We start from the raw sequence: 7,500 nt of genomic DNA on the forward strand, positions 1-7,500 counted from the left end.
ATAAGAGCAAAAAGAATAATAATTCGAATATTAAGAATAATAAGAATAATAAGAATAATAATAAGAATAATAATAAGAATAATAAGAATAATAAGTACAATAATAAGATTAATAATAAGAATAATGAGAATAATAAGGGCAATAATAAGTTTAATAATAAGTATTATACGAATAATAAGAATAATAAGAATAATAATAAGAATAATAAGAATAACAATTAGAATAATAAGAATAATATGAATAATAAGAACAATAATATGATTAATAATAAGAATAATATGAAAAATAAGTACAATAAAATGATTAATAATAACAATAATATGATTAATAAGAATAATAATAAGAATAACAAGTACAATAAGAATAATAATAAGAATATGAAGAATTATAATAATAATAAGAGTAATAGGAATAATAAGAATAATTAAAATAATAATAAGAAAAATAATAATAGTAATAATATGAATAATAGGAATAAAAGATTAGTGAGAATAATAATAGGAATAATAATAAGAAAAATAAGAATAATAAGAACAATAATAAAAATAATAATAAGAATAATAAGAATAATAAGAACAATAATAACATAAGTAATAAGAATAAAAAAAATAATAAGAAAAATAAGAATAATAGTAAGAATATTAAGAATTATAAGAATAATAGGAATAATAATAGGAACAATAAGATTAATAATTAGAATATTAAAAATTATAAGAATAATGAGAATAATAATAATAATAATAATAATAAAAATATTAGGAAAAATTATAACAATCTAAATAAGAATAATAAGAACAATAATTAGATTACTATTAAGAATAATGAGAATAATAAGAACAATAATATGATCAATAATAAGAATTATTCGAATAATATGAATAATAAGAATAATAATAAGTATAATAATAAGAATAATAAGAATAATAATAAGAATAATAAGAATAATAATAAGAATAATAAGAACAATGAGAATAATAAGAATAATAAGAAAAATAATAAGATTAATAATAAGAATAATAGAATAATAGGAACAATAATAAGATTAAAGATAAGAATTATACGAATAATAAGAATAATAAGTATGATAAGCATAAGAATAATAATAAGAATATTAAGAATTATAAGAATAATAGGAATAATTATAAGAACAATAAGAATAATAATAAGAATATTAAGAATTATAAGAATTATGAGAATAATAATAATAATAAGAAGATTAATATGAATGATAAGAATAATAAGAATAATAATAAGAATAATAACTAGAATAATAGGAATCTTAGGAATAATAAGAATAAGAAGCATAATAAGAAGAATATCAAGAATTATAAGCATTATGATAATAGAAAGAATAATAAGAATAATAATAAGAATCATAACAATAATAAGAATAATAATAAGAATATTAAGAATTATAAGAATAATAAGAATAATAACAATAATAAGAATAATAATAGGAATGAAAAGAATAATAATAATAATAATAATAATTAAAATAACAAAAATAATAATAATAATAATAATAATAATAATAATAATAATAGTAATAATAATAATAATAATAATAATAATAATAATAATAATAATAATAATAATAATAATAATAATAAAAATAATAATAATGATAATAATAATAATGAGATTAGTAAGAATATTAATAAGAATCATAATAATAATAAGTATAATAATAAGTATAATAAGAATAATAATAAGAATAATAAGAATAGAAATAAGAATAAGACCAATAATAAGAATAATAATAAGAATAATAAGAATAATAAGAATTATAATAATAATAAGAATAAAAACAATAATAAGAATAATAATAAGAAAAATAAGAAAAAGAAGAATTATATTAAGAATATTAAGAATTTATAAGAAAAATGAGAATAATAATAATAATAAGAATAATAATAGGAATGAATGGAATAATAAGAATAATAATAAGAATATAATAAGAATAATAGGAATAATAGGAATGAAAAGAATAATAATAATAATATTAAGAATAATAAGAATAATAAGAATAATAAGAATAATAAGAATAATGATAAGAATAATAAGAATAATAAGAACAATAAGATTAATAACAAGAATGAAAGAATAATAAGTATAATAAAAATAGTAATAAGATTATTAAGAATTTTAAGAATAATGAGTATAAAAATTATAATAAGATTAAAAATAGTAATGAAAAGAATATTAATATTAATAATAATATAATAATAATAATAGTAATAATAATAATAATAATAATAATAATAATAATAATAATTAAACTGATAATAATAATAATGAGATTAGTAAGAATATTATTAAAATTAATAAGAATAATAAGTTTAATAATAAGCTTAATATGAATAATAAGAACAATAATAAGATTAATAATAAGAATAATAAGAATAATAATAAAAACAATAAGAGTAATAATAAGAATTTTAAGAATTATAAGAATAATATGAATAACAATAATAAGAAGAAGAATAATAGGAATGATCAGAATAATAAGAATAATAATAAGAATAATAATAAGAATAATAATTAGAATAATAGGAATAATAAGAATAATAAGAATAATAAGAACAATAATAAGATTAATAATAAGAATTATACGAATAATAAGAATAACTATAAGAATAATAAGAGTAATGAGAATAACAATATGAATAATAAGACTTAAAAGAATAATAAGAATAATAAGAATAATAATAAAAATAATAATAAGAATAATAAGAATAATAAGAATAATAAAAATAATAATAATAATAATAATAATAAAAATACTAATCTGATTAGTAAGAATAATAAGAACAATAAGAACAATAATATGATTAATAATAAGAATATCAAGAATAATAAGATCAATAATAGGATTAAAAATAAGAATTATACGATTAATAAGAATAATAAAAATAATAATATGAATAATAATAAGAATAATAAGAATAGTAATGAGATTAATCAGAACAATAAGAATAATAATAAGAATATTAAGTATTAAAAGAATATTAAGAATTGTAACAAGTATAATAATAATAATGATAAGAATATTAAGAAAAATAATAAGAATAATAATAAGAATAATAAGAGCAAAAAGAATAATAATTCGAATATTAAGAATAATAAGGATAATAAGAATAATAATAAGAATGATAATAAGAATAATAAGAATAATCAGAACAATAATAAGATTAATAATAAGAATAATGAGAATAATAAGGACAATAATAAGTTTAATAATAAGAATTAAACGAATAATAAGAATAATAAGAATAATAATAAGAATAATAAGAATAACAATTAGAATAATAAGAATAATATGTATAATAAGAACAATAATATGATTAATAATAAGAATAATATGAAAAATAAGAACAATAAAATGATTAATAATAACAATAATATGATTAATAAGAATAATAATAAGAATAATAAGTTCAATAAGAATAATAATAAGAATATGAAGAATTATAATAATAATATGAGTAATAGGAATAATAAGACTAATTAGAATAATAATAAGAAAAATAATAATAGTAATAATATGACAAATAGGAATGAAAAGATTAGTGAGAATAATAATAGCAATAATAATAAGAAAAATAAGAATAATAAGAACAATAATAAAATTAATAATAAGAATAATAAGAATAATAAGAACAATAATAAGATAAGTAATAAAAATAAAAAAAATAATAAGAAAAATAAGAATAATAGTAAGAATATTAAGAATTATAAGAATAATAGGAATAATAATAGGAACAATAAGATTAATAATAAGAATATTAAAAATTATAAGAATAATGAGAATAGTAATAATAATAATAATAATAATAATAGGAAAAATTATATCAACCTTAATAAGAATAATAAGAACAATAATTAGATTAGTATTAAGAATAATGAGAATAATAAGAACAATAATATGATCAATAATAAGAATTATTCGAATAATATGAATAATAAGAATAATAATAAGAATAATAATAAGAATAATAAGAATAATAATAATAATAACAGGAATAATAATAACAATAATAATAAGAATAATAAAAATAATAAGAATAATAAGAATAATAATAAGAATAATAAGTATAATAATAAGTATAATAAGAATAATAAGAATAATAAGAACAATAATAAGATTAGTATTAAGAATAATAAGAGTAAGAATAAGAATAATAAGTATAATAATATGTATAATAATAAGAATAATCAGAATAATAAGAACAATAATAAGTTTAATAATGAGTATTATACGAATAATATGCATAATAAGAATAATAATAAGAATAGTGAGAACAGTAAAAGATTATTAACAAAAATAATAAGAATAATTATAAGAATAATAATAAGAATAATAAGAACAATAAGAACAATAATATGATTAATAATAAGAATATCAAGAATAATAAGATCAATAATAGGATTAAAAATAAGAATTATACGATTAATAAGAATAATAAAAATAATAATATGAATAATAATAAGAATAATAAGAATAGTAATGAGATTAATCAGAACAATAAGAATAATAATAAGAATATTAAGTATTAAAAGAATATTAAGAATTGTAACAAGTATAATAATAATAATGATAAGAATATTAAGAAAAATAATAAGAATAATAATAAGAATAATAAGAGCAAAAAGAATAATAATTCGAATATTAAGAATAATAAGGATAATAAGAATAATAATAAGAATGATAATAAGAATAATAAGAATAATCAGAACAATAATAAGATTAATAATAAGAATAATGAGAATAATAAGGACAATAAAATGATTAATAATAACAATAATATGATTAATAAGAATAATAATAAGAATAATAAGTTCAATAAGAATAATAATAAGAATATGAAGAATTATAATAATAATATGAGTAATAGGAATAATAAGACTAATTAGAATAATAATAAGAAAAATAATAATAGTAATAATATGACAAATAGGAATGAAAAGATTAGTGAGAATAATAATAGCAATAATAATAAGAAAAATAAGAATAATAAGAACAATAATAAAATTAATAATAAGAATAATAAGAATAATAAGAACAATAATAAGATAAGTAATAAAAATAAAAAAAATAATAAGAAAAATAAGAATAATAGTAAGAATATTAAGAATTATAAGAATAAGAGGAATAATAATAGGAACAATAAGATTAATAATAAGAATATTAAAAATTATAAGAATAATGAGAATAGTAATAATAATAATAATAATAATAATAGGAAAAATTATATCAATCTTAATAAGAATAATAAGAACAATAATTAGATTAGTATTAAGAATAATGAGAATAATAAGAACAATAATATGATCAATAATAAGAATTATTCGAATAATATGAATAATAAGAATAATAATAAGAATAATAATAAGAATAATAAGAATAATAATAAGAATAATAAGTATAATAATAAGAATAATAAGAACAATAAGAATTATAAGAACAATAGTATGATTAATAATAAGAATAATATGAAAAATAATAACAATAAAATGACTAATCATAAGAATAATAAGATTAATAAGAATAAGAATAACAATAAGAACAATAAGAATAATAATAAGAATATTAAAAATTATATGGATAATGAAAATAATAATAATAATAATAATAAGAATAATAAGAACAACAATAAGATTAATAATAAGAATTATAAGAATAATAAGATTAATAATAAGAATAATAATAAGAATAATAAGAATAACAATTAGAATCATAAGAATAATAAAAATAATAAGAACAATAATAATATTAATAATAAGAATAATAAGTATAATAATAACAATAAAAGGATTAATAGCAAGAATAATAAGAATAATAAAGACAATAATAGGATTAATAATAAGAATAATAAGAAAAATGAGAACAGTAAAAGATTATTAACAAAAATAATAAGAATAATTATAAGAATAATAATAAGAATAATAAGAATAATAAAAATAAAAAGAATAATAAGAACAATAAGAATAATAATAAGAAAAATAATAAGTATAATAAGAATAATAGGAATAATAAGAATAATAAGAATAATAAGAATAATAAAAACAATAATAAGATTAATAATGAGTATTATACGAATAATAAGAATAATTAGAATAATAAGAATAATAACAATAATAATAACAATAATAATAAAAATAAAGATAATAATATGAATAATAAGAATAATAAGAATAATATGAATAATTATAAGAATAATTGTAATAATAAAAATTATAAGAACAATAATAATAATATTAATAATAATAATAATAATAATAATAATAATAATAATAATAATAATAACAAAAAGCATATTAAAAATAATAATAATAATAATAATAATAATAATAATAATAATAAGAAAAGTAAGAATCATAAGAATTAAAAGAATAATAAAAATCATAATATTACTATGAATAATATGAATAATAATAAGAATAATGGGAACAATAAGGATAGTAATAAGAATAATCAGAATAATACCAATAATAATAATAAGAATAATAATAATAGTCAGAATAATAAGAAAAGTAAGAAAAATAATAAGAATAATAAGAATAAGACTAATAATAATAATAAGACGAATAATAATAAGAGAAATAATAATAACAATAATAATAATAATTGTAATAAGTATAATAAGAATAATAATTATATTAATAAGAATAATAATAATAATACGAATAATAATAATAATAATAAGAATAAAAAGAATGAGAATAATAAAAATAATAAGAGGAATAACAAGAATATTAATTATAATAATAATAATAATAATAATAATAATAATAATAATATAAATAAATAATAGTAATAATAATAATATGAATAATAATAATAAGAATAAAATTAATATTATTAAAAATAATTATAAGAATAATAAGAATAATAAGAATAATAAGAATAATAATAACAATAATAAGAATAGTAGGAATCAAAAGAATATTAAGGATAATAATATTAATAAGAATCATAAGAATAATAATAATAAAAGTAATTATAATAATGATAAGAATAATAAGAATAATAAGAATAACAATAATAAGATTAATAATAAGAATTATACGAATAATAATAATAATAATAATAATAATAATAATAATAATAATAATAATAATAATAATAATAATAATTACAAAAAGCATAATAAAATTAATAATAAAAATAATAATAATAATAATAAATATATAATAATTATAATGATAATAATAATAATAATGATGCTGATAATATTAATAATCATACAAATAAGAATAATATGATTAATAAGAATATAAGAATACTATGAATAATAAGAATAATAATAAGTAGTATAAGTATAATAATAATATGAATAATAATGATAATAAGAATCATATGAATAATAATAATACTAATAATTATAATAATGATAATAATAATATTAAAAATAAAATTAGTAGTAATAATAATAATATTAATAAAAATAATAATAATAATAAGAATAAGAAAAAGAGTATTAAGAATCAAAAGAATAT

The sequence above is a fragment of the Vespa crabro genome, chromosome 20 (genome assembly GCF_910589235.1).
Source record: "Vespa crabro chromosome 20, iyVesCrab1.2, whole genome shotgun sequence".
In the NCBI taxonomy this organism is placed as follows: domain Eukaryota; kingdom Metazoa; phylum Arthropoda; class Insecta; order Hymenoptera; family Vespidae; genus Vespa; species Vespa crabro.